Source organism: Dipodomys merriami, unplaced genomic scaffold, assembly GCF_024711535.1.
Source record: "Dipodomys merriami isolate MVZ:Mamm:240054 unplaced genomic scaffold, mDipMer1.0.p SCAF_240, whole genome shotgun sequence".
In the NCBI taxonomy this organism is placed as follows: domain Eukaryota; kingdom Metazoa; phylum Chordata; class Mammalia; order Rodentia; family Heteromyidae; genus Dipodomys; species Dipodomys merriami.
In genome coordinates this window covers 449,820-463,128 of record NW_027203827.1, presented here as the reverse complement: position 1 = coordinate 463,128, position 13,309 = coordinate 449,820, and the positions used below count along the sequence as shown (strand labels likewise).

The 13,309-nt window shown below is 41.0% G+C and overlaps 1 pseudogene; it reads left to right on the top strand.

Moving 5' to 3' along the window:
• The first annotated feature begins 12,265 nt into the window (after nt 1-12,265).
• Nucleotides 12,266-13,026, top strand: LOC138835899 (insulin-like growth factor-binding protein 3 pseudogene; annotated as a pseudogene).
• The last annotated feature ends 283 nt before the right edge of the window (nt 13,027-13,309 follow it).

Genomic DNA, 13,309 nt, shown 5'->3' with positions numbered 1-13,309 from the left:
GGCCTGGGCACTGTCCCTCAGCTCTTCACCTTGAGGCTAGAGCCGTACCACTTGTGCTACTTCGCCACTTCTGGCTTTTCCTGCTCATGTATTGGTGAGGAATTAAACCCAGGGCTTCATGCATGCAAGGCAAGCACTCTCCCACTGAGTCACCTTCCCAGCCCTGCCCCAGTACAATTTTAATACTAGCCCTCTAATATGTGAGCCACAGCACAATTTGGAGCTTTTTTAAAAAAAAACTGTAGTGGGCTAATTAGAGTAGAGTTCATGGACTCCCCTGCCTTGGCTGGCCTTGAACACTGATCCTCAGATGTGAGACCCTTGAGTAAGTAAAGTAACAAGTGTAAGCTAAATCAATTTTGCTCATTTTAACCTCTGAAATCGGCTCTCCCTTTTCTTCTTCCATCTTTCTTTTCATTTATTTATTTTATTCTTGTGTGTGCTGGTCCTGGAGCTTGATCTCAATGTGTGGGTGCTGTCCCAGAAATCATTGTCTCATTGGAGACACATTGGAGTTAGCCATTGGAGCCACAGTTCAAACCCAGGTGTTTTTCCTTCTTTTTGGTGGTTCATTGGAGATAAGTGTCTCATGCAAAGCACAGAATGTCTCAGGAAGCTGAAATCTGATTATCAGTTTGAAGTCAGCCTGCACAGAAAATTCCATGAGACTCTTCACCTCCAATTAGCTGGTAGTGATCCCACCAATTAGCTGAGATTAATAGAACACCAGCCTTGAGTAAAGTAGAACGAATTCAACACCTATGACTGGCACACACAGAAAAAATGTCCCATGTACTTTCCTACATGGGCTTGCCTTTAAATGTTATTTTCTGATGAGTTCTGGGAAAATGGTGGAGGAGAAGCTGTAGGCTAAACAAGCTCTCGCATAGAAAGCAGCAATTTTAGTGTTCCAATGAAGAGTCCTAAGCCAGAGAATCACACCTCCTGAAAGAAAGATCCCTCAATTCGTATGTAGTGACCTTTTTTTAATCTCTTCTCACTAATTTTAATTTTATTTTATCTGATATTAGGATTGCAACTCCCGTCTGTTTATGGGGGCCATTTGCTTGGTAGATTTTGTTCCAGACTTTCTCTTTCAAAGTGTGTTTGTTTTTATGGGCAAGGTGTGATTCCTGAAGGCAGCAGATAGAAGGATGTTGCTTTTTAATCCAACTAGACAGTCTATGTCGCTTAATTGGAGAGTTAAGTCTGTTCATGTTGAAAGAACTGAGAAGTGTTTGGTAGTTTCTGCCATTTTATCCACCTTCTTGGGTGCTGTGGCAACTTGGTTCTTCCAATGGTTTTTGGATTCTCAGTTTGGGTGCAGTTTCTTTGCCTTTATTGTGGTTTTGTCGGTTCTGTCTGTGTAGGACATCTTTAAGTATCTTTTGTAGGACCGGTTTGGTGGAGATATATTTTTTTTTCAGTTTTTCTTTGCTATAGAAGGTTTTTATTTCACATTTGGTTATGAAGGAGAATTTAGCTGTTCACAGTATTCTTGGTTCATAATTTGTCTTTAGGTCATAGCATGCATCATTCCAGGCTCTTCTTGCTTTAATTTTCTCTGCTGAAAAAATGAAGTTATTCTAATTTGTTTCCTGTCATAGATGATTGATCTTTTCTCTTTGACAGCTTTAAGGATCTTTTCCTTGGTCTGAATTGATCTTGTGCATATTATAAAGTGACAGTGGGATGTCCTGCTCTCATCTGGTCTATTTGGGGTTCTAAAAGTTTCTTGTATCTGAATAGGCCTATCCTTTTGCATGTTTGGGAATTTCTCTGCTAGGATCCTGTTAAAAAAATTTCCTAGACCATTATCTTCTGACTCTAGGTGCTGCTCTACACCCATTATTCTCAGATTAAGCCTTCGGTTGGTGTCTTCCAATTGCTGAATATATCTATCATATTTCTGGATTTGTCTTGGATAATTGTACATTCTTTCTTTATAATATCTAGGCTGTCTTCATTCACCGAGATTCGATCTTCTGCATGGTCTAACCTACTGTAAAGACTTTCTTCTTTGTTTTTTATTCATTTTCCTTCTGATTGTTTGGCTTTGATGACTTCGTATTCTTTGTTGGAGCTTTGTTTTAGATCTTGTATGAACTTCTTTACTTCCTTAATTTGGTGTTCAGTGCTTATTCTCAAATCACTTAGATGTTTGGTTATGCTTTCTTTATACTCCCATTCCTACTGTCGGGTTAGATTCAGCATTCCTTTGTGGTCTCCCTGAATTCTTCAAGCTGTCTGTTTATGGATTCCATGAATACCTCTATTGATATTTGTTTATTCTCGTCCCTCCCTTGCAATTCCCGTATGACTCTTTGATTAGCTTCCTCATGTTCATGCAGTTCCTGTAGATCTCTTTGACTATTCTCAGCCTGCTCACTCAATTCCTGATATTCTCTTTGTCTGTTTTCAGCCTGCTCATGCAATTCCTGTATTTCTCTGATGGGTCTCAGGCTGCTCACACAATTTCTTTATTTCTCTTTGAGTGTTCTCAACCTGTTCATGCAATTCTGTATCAATCTTTGAGTAGCTTCCTCATGCTCATGAAATTACTGTATTGATCTTTGGTTTGCCTCCTCTCTCTCCCTACCATGTTCACACTGAGTCCTTGCAGGTTTTCTATCTGTTCATTCACCATGTTTCCCAGTAATATTTATAGAACTTGTGGGGGAACTCTCCTCTGAAATACACATTATCTGTTTTGTCACCTGGTTATCATGAGTGGGAGTTGAGATACCAGGACGTGCATTTTTCTTGCTTGTTCTGCCCATGTGATATGAAAGTAACACCAATTTTCTGCTAGGATAATTTTTCAAGGCATGCATCAACCAAAGTCCTGTAGTTGCACAGGCAAAAAGAACCAGATATAATCTAGTTCAACAGATACAATCTATTCAACATCAAACAACTATGGATTAATGGGCTAACAACAGCAAGGATGAATTTGGCAAACCAGAAATTATTATATTTAGGGACAAATGTGAGGAAAAATAAGATTAGAAGAATGTGGAGAGGTAAAAGGAGAGTGAATTTAACCAAGTTCTAATCTCAAAGAGCGAAATGGATTGGACAATGTTGTAGGAGAGAGAAAAAACAGACAAGAAAAAAATGGGAAAAACAAATATTTAAGTTTAAAAAATGAATCTTAAAAATTATCTAAGTTTAAGGTGATATTGAGAGAAGAAAAGGATACAATGAGAGGCGGGGAGGGATAGAAAGGAGATATGAATTCTCAAAAATTATATAGGTATAAAGAGATAATACTGCTATTACAGAATTTAAGACTAAGAAGTTTTGAATTGAGTAATAAAATTCTTAAATGTGTATACAATTGGGGTAAGGTCTAATATTTGATGACGGGCATATATCTGAGGATGAGCAGAACAGCAAATAAGTCACACAAAAAGAAGGAAACAGAAGAAAAAATGAAAAGAATGAAAAAGAAAAAAAATAGAAAAAAAGGACCAAAAGGTCAGTAGAGATTTAAACAAAGCACACACACACACACACACACACACACACACACACACACACACACACACACACACACACACACCTAAAATAAAAATTAGGATGGGAGGAAAAAAAGATGAATAGAAAATATTAAAAAAAAAAAAACTAAAAATTTAAAAAGGTACAAAAAAGTGTTCTTTTTTTTTGGGGGGGGGGTAAGTAGATGGGAAGATCCTGTATCTCTCTGTGTCTGTAACCAGTCTCTTGGTGGAGTCTCTAGTCTGCTTGTGGTGTTTGGTTTGCGTGTGGCTTGATTGGTTTCTTAAGTCAATTTGTTTGAACAGGCAGAAAAATGCTCTGCTTTACACAGGATTTTGTGATCCTCCTCCCAGGATAGTTCAATATGAGGGAGATCTGCTTTGAGTTTCACAAAAGAGGGAGATGACTGTTTCCTCTAATTTGAAGATGCTGTGATGAGGCTAGGTTCTGGGTAGAGTTGAGGCCTTTCAACAAATTTTAGCTTTTCCCTGAGGGGTAGCTCTGAGACACTCACAGAGCCCAGCCTGGAGCCATTCTCAGGGTTTATGTTACTGAATTTCACTTGATTGCCTAGGCTGGTGTAGAGAGGGGCAGCCTCTGGCACTGTTTACCCAGTGAAGAAAGTCACTCCCCTTGGGGCAGAGCTTTGTCTGCCTGGGCTGGGTGACTTTTCCCAGGGATGAGCTTAGCCTGGCAGGTCAGGTCAGGTGCCTGTGACCTCCTAAATGACTTTTGTTTTTTTTTTCCAAGGCCTGAGATAGTGCTAGCTGCTCAGCTGGGCCTTTTCAATATCAATTATAGAGATCTACGGGGGTGAGGGCGGGAGGGGTGGCCTTCCCTCCTCTGCTCCCTGAGAAGGAGTGAGTATGTCAGTATTCTACTCACACTGGAGTCTTGGTTCCTCAGTTGTCTCTGGTCTGTCATCTGCAGGATGAACATATGGGCTACTTCTCAGTTCTTTCTGGTTTTAAATAGAATCCGGTCACCTGCTGTGTCTGGCACCATTGTCACAGACTCTGTGTTGTTCCTTTGGCGGCTAGGCTGCTGCCGTTGGTGATGCCACCACAGCTGCAGCTAATGGCAAGTGCTCAGATTTGTCTCCTTGCCTGGATTTTCCCTTTCTAGCCAAACTCTCTGTACTGTGATGGCACACTTGGTAATTCTCTGGCATAGGACTCTTCACTGGTACACTACAAGTATTTTCTATGTGAGAGCTTGTTTAGCCTCTAGTTTCTCCTCCTCCATCCTCCCCTAATTTGTTGTTGCTTTTTAAAAAACTGGTGCCAGTGGCTCATGCCTGTAATCATAACAACTCAGGTGGCTGAGATCTGATAATTGAGGTTTAATAACAGCCTTGGTAAGAAGATCTGTGAGACTATTATCTCATTAACTGGTAACCAAGAAACTAAAAGGGGCACTGTGGGACAAACTAGTAGAGTGATAGCCTTGAGCACAAGAGAACAGGGATTTCAACCAGGCCCTCAGTTCAAGATTCACATATTAAACAAATTTAAAAACAATTTGCGATCATTTGTAATCTCAGCATCCTCAACTAGTGGTTTATTTATACCCAATTTGCATCTCAGTTTGTACGTATTTGGGTGGGGGAACTAAACTTATATAACAGTTTAAAAAATGAGCACAAGGGTACAGGTGGCTCACACATGTAATCCTACCTTCTCAGGAGGCTGAGAAATGAGGATGGTGGTTCAAAGCCAGCCCTAGGCAGAAAAGTTCCCATGAGACTGCTATTTCCAATTAACCACTAAAAAAAGAGAAATGGCACGATGGTTTAAACTTGTATGGTAGAGTGCTAACCTTGAGCAAAGAAGCTCTGGGACAACACCCATGCCTTGTATTCAAGCCCCATGTCTGAAGGAAAAAATAAAGAGTTCAGGGCTGGGAAGGTGGCTAAGTGGTAGAGTGCTTGCCTTGCATGTATGAGACTTTGGGTTCGATTTCTCAGTACCACATAAGCAGAAAAGCCAGAAGTGGCACTGTGGCTCAATTGGTAGAGTGATATCCTTGAGGTGAAGAGCTAAGGGACAGTGCCCAAGCCCAGAGTGCAGGACCCATGATGGACAAAAAACAAACAAAAAAAGAGTTCAAACAACTAAATGATGTGCACAATAGACTATACACTAAAGATGAAAGCTTAAATTAATAAATTAATAATTAAAATGATCAACATTGTTTCAATTTTGTAGGTGGTGAATGTAGCAAAAAGTGATAAGAAATAATGATTCATTTCTAACAACTCTTCCATTTTTTAACTCATTTACTACTTTAAACTAAAGAGGCACATATCACTTTAGAGAAAAACAAAATTGAACATGTATTTTAGCCTGAATACCACATTTTATAATTTGCCTTTTAGTAAACAATCAGTATCTTTTCATATAAAATACTTGTGATACCTTTATTTAATACTTCAAAGCTTTCCATTATTTGGTTATATCAAAACCCATCTCTTCCTTCTTTTCCTCCTTCCATTCCTTCATATCCTTCCCTCCTTTCAATCCTAGCAATTAAACTCAGGGCTTCATGCATTTTAGGTAGTTGCTCTACAAAGTGAGCCATACACCTGCTCTTTTTGCTTTAGTCAGTTTGGTTTTTGTTGGTCATGTGGCTTGATCTCTGCACCTTGACACTGTCCCTGCACTATTCAGCTCAAGGCGAGTGCTCTACTGTTTGAGCCACAGTGCCACTTCTGGTTTTCTAGTGGTTTATTTATAGGAATCTCACACACTTTCCTGCCTAGATTTTCTTTGAACTGGGATCTTCAGATGTCAGCCTCCTGAGTAGCTAAGATTACAGGCATGAGCCACCTGCGCTCAGCGCTGTTTTAGCCATTTTTATGACAGGGTTTTCTGTTTATGACGAGGCCAACCTGAATCACAATCCCTCGATGACAGGGAGGGTTGTGTGTAGCAAGTCAGATACAGTGGGAAAACAACTTTCTCTGCCCATCACAGGGAGAATTTTGGAGGACTGTATTAGAAATGTCTAGAAGTGGGTTGTGAGGAGCATTCTGCTTCCAGGATACTCTTCCCACTTCCCAACATTCTAGTCCTGCCAGAAAGGTTCTATGGTAGAAGGCTCAGGATGGAGAGGGCAGACTCTCATTTTCCTTGTCACCAATCTGCCCACAGCATCGATTGTTGCATCTTAACTATTTGGATGGACTTCTACCCTGATGATTTTTATAAGCACAAGAAACTTGACATCCTGATAAAACTTACACAGTATGACAAGTTCAACACTGCCTCTTCAGACTTGCTGTTCTGCTTACATATTCTTCTGGATCAGCTGAAGCAACGAATGACCCGTGAGACCAAGAAAAAGACTAAGTAGTCCTTGTTTAGATGCCTTAGAGCTTGTGAGTAGGGATGGAACCTAGGTCTCAAGGGATGGGCCTGCTTGGCCAAGAGCCCTTTGTAATACCCAGCTTGACAAAATGTCCTTTTATGGATGTTCTATGCCTGGTAATGTCTGTTCCCATTTTAAAAGAACTTGGACATAACCACTCATTAGAAACACCCTACCTTCTCATCAGTGTTCAGTCCAAACTCAAGTTCTACAGCTTCTCTTATTAAATCCTATCAAAGTTTAGTCACACTTTAACTTCTAGAGTCTACTCTCTAAGACTCTTGTACCTATTTCCATTCTTATATTTGTGTCACTGTAGAGAACTTCCTGCTGAACTCCAGATAAAGAACCCATCATTGATGTCTCCTGTGGTGACTGATGGAGATTGGAAACCAACACTGGACTCCAGAAAGCATGTGAACATAGAGGCTTTTTTCAATGTGTAGAAAGGCCCAAGTAGGTTTTGAGTCCTGTGGACATTCCACTGGTTCTTACCTCCACATGTGATGTAGGTTTACCTGCACATACCACCAAGGAAGAAGATGATCCAGAATGTCTTCCATTCATATTCACAATTCACCTAGATCCCATCCAAACCAGTAAAAAAGTATTGGTCTTGGAGTGCAGGGTAAATATGTGCAAATGGAAAATGACCCCAGTCTATGTTCAGGAAAACCAATAAGTTAGGTCCAAAGTCTAGATTCAGTTGAGGAAAGGGAATCTGTCCTCACAGAATATCCAGACCAATCTGTCCTGCTGCTGGGGATCCAATTTCCAATTGAGAAATAAGATCGGTCGCTCCCTAGACTCAGGAAGAAAATGCTGCCTTTAATAAGGAAGTAGATCCTTTTGAGGATGCTGAGGCAGAATTTGTGTCTGAAGGCAACTTGTCAAAACCAGCTTTACAATGTCGGTGTGGGGGGGGAGGGGGGTATAATTGGGTGGGGGGAGGGGGGTAAAATTGGGTGGGGGGAGGGGGGAGGCGGGGAAGGGAAGTGAAGGGTAAACAAAGGAGGAGGCTGCAATGCTTGGTAAGAAATGTATGCATTATCCTGCCCATGTAATTGTAGCCCCCCTGTACAGTATGTTCTCAAATAAAATAAAATACAATTAAAAAAAAAAGACAATCCAGATTTAGAGATTGCTTCCACATTTCTTTAGAAAATCTTTATATTTATTTTTGGTCCTGATTGTTGTAAAATGATCATTCTAGTTATTTTTCTAACGTTATTAAAATGTCAATGTTTATGTTATGTAATACAATTCATGAGTCTTAAATGTGGTTTTCTTCAACCTACAATGTAAAGCACCATGCACATGTGTTCTGTGTGTGGGAAAACACAGAGTGACAGGGGGCTGAACAAGAGACCCTACTGGATATAAAGGGAACAGTTAAATGCACAGAGAGTTGCAAGGAAGCCAGGCCATGCCTGCATGGGGTGATAAGGTGGCTACAAAAGCTCTAGGACATACCAGATCAGATGACCTAGAAAGCTGGTCTGTCAATTGGGACAAATGCTACAATACTTATAGTGGTATGTGGGACTTTCTTCCTACAGTGAGTTCAAACCTGTGTGTATATTCATTGTGCTTTGGGAAATATTGAAGAAAAATTTGGCTCCAGTGACATAAAAATTTTACTTAGGGCTGAATTTATTTGACAAAATACATAGGAAATATCAACACTGGAAAGTATAAGCCATTATCAATAGAAGAAAGAAGGCTTATATAGATGGACAAACACAAAATCAGAAAGCAATTAAATCAGTTATATGGAAATACATGTTATATTCATTACATTTTATATAGTATATTATATGATATATAAGATCAAATACAATTTTTCATACTACAAGGGCTTTTAACCTTTTCAATCTTAAGTATTCTTTTTCACATAATATTAGTGTAAAACATTATTGGGGAAAGTGGTAATATAGCTTTGATTATAATTATATGAATATATATTTTTGTGTTTCTAGATATAACATTGATTATAAATAGATGAATAAATATAAACATATATTTGTATATCTGTCTATGAGGTGAATATAATGAAACAGGCTACACGATATATAAAAAGGCAGTTATGAGTTAGTATATGAGACTCAGGCCTGTAATCCTAGTGATGTGGGAATCTGGGTTCTGAGTTTTAGTTTCTCTTACCCCTATGTAATTAGATTTTCAGAGGAGACCTGGTCCCTCGAGTGTAGCCAAGAAACACGTATGCAGGAATATCACACTCTGTGACCCCAGAGGAAAGTAAGTAGAAATCAGGACAAACATTTTATGCTATGACAGTCTACTAAGTTCCTGTGCCAAGATGGCCATCTGTAGAACATCAGATGGAAAGTTGGCATTCCCTCCCAAAATGTTTTTGACTATCCTGAATTAAACCTTATTTCTCTTCCCAAGCTACAAACACATAGAAATATGCCAAGGGCTCAAGAGAGATGGAAAAAGACTTACAAATACATAAAATTATATACTTTTTTGGGGGGGAGTCTGGTTGTCAGCTTGAATTCTGGGCCTGGGCGCTATCCCTCAGCTCTTCAGCTCAAGGCTAGCACTCTACCACTTGAGCCACAGCGCCACTTCTGGCTTATTTTCTTTTTGCTTATATGGTGCTGAGGAATTGAACCCAGGGCCTCAAGCATGCAAGGCAAGCACTCTACCACTGAGCCACCTTCCCAGCCCCCAAATTATATACTTTGTTTCAGTCATTCAATGACAAATCATCAAAGGCATATCTTGAATTTTTCTATTTTTAATGGAAATGGGAATATACACTGAATGCATCAGGGAGTAGGTGATAGTTTGGATGCTGAGTTGTGGAATGTACTTCGGGGCATGGGAGACACTTGCCTTGGAGAACTTGTGTGGGGTTGCGTCTCCTCACACAGCTTCACAAAACAATGCCCATAACTTGTATGATGTCATAGCCATCTTTCCATAGCAGCAAATAGATGTCAGGCACTGATATTGCTCTAAGGTTGATTAAGCAACACAGAAAGGCACAAAGAACGAGAGGGAATGATTGCTAGCAACCAGACATCAGCTTCAAGAGCTGTCCTGACCAGAAGCTAGGATAAATTGAGCTGGAGAAGGCTAATCCCCATGCAAGGCTTCTGAGCACTAAGGACCAGGCACTATTATAGGTGTTGGAGAAACAAGTGAATGTGGCTCTCACCTCATCAATTTCATGCTGAAAAGAAAACCAGAAATCATAATGATAATTTCTATAAATCAGAAACATGACATTGATAATTTCATGGCAACAACTTCACAGTGGGTATGTGAGGACATATCCCTGAGGAGGAGATAGTTAATCTGAGAGCCATCATCCATGCAATTAACTAGAAGCAGATACTCCAGGCAGTAGGAACAACAAGTACATCCCTCAGTGATGGGAAAGGACGTAACTTGCTTCAGAAAAGGAAAACATCACTGACGTGTTTGCTTGTGAAGTAAGAAAAGAAGGTACAACAAAGAAAAAAAGATCAGACATGAAGATCGGAATAAATTATATAGATATTGGATGCTCCGTGTTACAAGAAGAAAAATTCTGTTATTCTAAATCTGACATTACCCACTGGAACCAAAGTGCTCAAATAGTAGCTAGACACATCTGATTCACCTACAGAATACTTTTAAAATGTGATTCTAGCCAGGCTCTGGTGGCTCACAACTGGAATGCTAGCTACTCGGGAGGCTGATACCTGAGGACCAGGTTTGAAGCAAGCCAAAGAGGAAATTTGGAAAGACTGATCTCCAATTAACCACCAAAAAAATATGGACATGAAGCTGTGGTTCAACTGGTAGAGCACTAGCCTTGAGAAAAAATTAAGGGACAACACCCAGGGTTTAGGTTCAAATCCCTGGACTTCACAAAACAAAAATGTCAACAAATAAAATTTCGTGCTCAGTCGATCATCACTTAACATTCTACTTCAATGTATTTGGTATGAGCCTAGGAAGTTACATCCTTAGCAAATGCTCTCCCCTCATATTCTGCTTCATTACCAGTATTCAAAGCCCTGGCATTACCAAAGTCTCCTCCCAGTTAGCATAGCAGTCTACCACTGGGAATTAATAGATATATTTTTATTAATCATAATCTATACACACACATCAAATGAGTAGTAGCCACAGTCCATTATTCTGAATGTTTTTGCTCCCCCTTTGAATTAATAAGCCTTACCATTAAAACTATAGAATACTTATCAAATTAAATCAACAGTCATCATTCTTCCACCCAATCTTGTAACCTAAGTTATGTGGGTTTTTTGGTTTCTTTGATGTTGGTGCCCTGTATCTTGTATATACATTTCTCTAGCTTTGGGAGGTGAAGGGAAAAAAACCAAATGCTTAACTAGGGATACAGTTTGACCCATTTTAACAATGAGATCAAGACACTATGTTCAAAAACGAACTTTACAATTTAGGCAGGGAGTGGGGAGGGATATGGAAAGGAATAGTTGTGGAGGTGGAAGGGTAGGGATGGTAGGGGAAAAACAAAGGAGGAGGTAACAATGCTTGAGAGGAAATGAACTCATTACCTACCTTATGTAACTGTAACCCCTTTGTGCATTATTTTTACAATGAAAACATATTAAAAAAGATGAAAAGACCCAGAAATAAATTTACATACTTACAATCATCTGATATTCGGCAAAAGAGCAAAAGATGTAATGTGAAAAAAACATAGCCTTGCTGGGTGCCTGTGGCTCATGCCTTTAATACTAGCTACTCAGAGGCTGAGATCTGAGGATGGTTGTTGAAAGCCAGCAGGGACAGGGAAGTCCATGAGACTCTTAGCTCCAATAAACCACAAGAAAATGGGAAGAGGAACTGTGGTTCAAGTACTAGCCTGGAGATGAAATGCTGAGGGGTAGCTCCAAGGCCCAGAGTTCAAGCCCCACGACCGACAAACACACACACACACACACACACACACACACACACACACACACACACACACACACACACACACACACACACACCACCACCACCACCACACACACATACACATACATCATAGCCTCTTCAACTATTGGTGTTGGGAAAACTGGATATCCATAGACAGAAAACTAGAAGTGGATCTCTGCTTGCACTAACATCAATTCAAAATGGATTAAGTACATTAAAATCAGTCAAACTACTATAAGACAGAATAAGGGTGACATTAGAACTTATAGGTACTGAGGTGCGATATGGGCAGCTGCACGGCCCAGCACCAGTAGTTGCGCTCCAGATCCCGCAATCTCGCACCGCGTGCCTCCTCCCCATAACCACTTACTCCAGTTGGCCACTGCGATGGGCACCATGCATCTGGCACGCCCCACCCTCTGGGTAGCTCTGCTCACTGTCCTGGCCCTGTTCCTTGGGCCACTGGTGATGTGGCCCCGTCGTGTGCTGAGAGTCCTGCAATACGAACTCTCTGGCCCAGTGCACACCTCCGCCTGCCGCGCCCGCGTGTGCTGAGCTGGTGTGCGAGCCAAGCTGTGGCTGCTTCCTGACATGCACACTGCGCGAGGGCCAGCCATGCCGTGTCTACACCAAACCCTGCAACTAGGGGCACAGCTGCCAGCTGCCAATGGCTGAGCCACGCCTGCTTCAGGCACTGCTGTATGGCCGCGGGTTCTGCGCCAACTCCAGCGTTCCTGGCCACCTGAACGCCTACCTGCTGCCTGTGCCCTCTGCCTCAGGAAATGCTAGTGAGTCGGAGGAGGACCAAGGCAAGGGTAGCCTGCCCCGCCCAGCACACTAGGGTGCCTGATTCCAAGTTCCATTCCATTCACTCAAAGCTGGATATCATCAAGAAAGTTCCCGTGAAGAACTACCAGCGCTACAAAGTCGACTATGAGTCCCAGAGCACGGACACCCAGAACTTCTCCCCAGAGTCCAAACGGGAGACAGAATATGGTCCCTGCCTTAGAGACATGGAAGATATTCTGAATCACCTGAAGTTCTTCAATGTGCTGAGTCCCAGGGGTGTGCACATCCCCAACTGAGACAAGAAAGGACTTTATAAGAAGAAGCAGTGTCGCCCCTCCAAAGGCAGAAAGCTGGTGCGTGGAGAAGTATGGTCAGCCCCTCCCAGGCTTCAACAGCAAGGGCACGCATGACGTGTACTGCCTCGGCATGCAGAGGCAGTAAACCTCACTGCATCAGTTTAATTGGAGCTCCAATACACTTTACTTTGCACAAAAGACTGCCATGGACAGAAAAACACCTGGCTAGAGCCTCAACTTATATTTCTTTTTGTGAGGAACTGTTTTTTGTGTTTTTTTAAAAAGAAAATCCAAGGTTAGACAGAGATTTTTGAAATGTCTATTGTTCCTTTAAATGGTAAACTTGAGCATATTTGCACTTTTCAGTAGTCAGAAAAGAAAATATTTCTCTGTTGCTTTCTGTAAAATAACATACTCCTGCCGAAAGC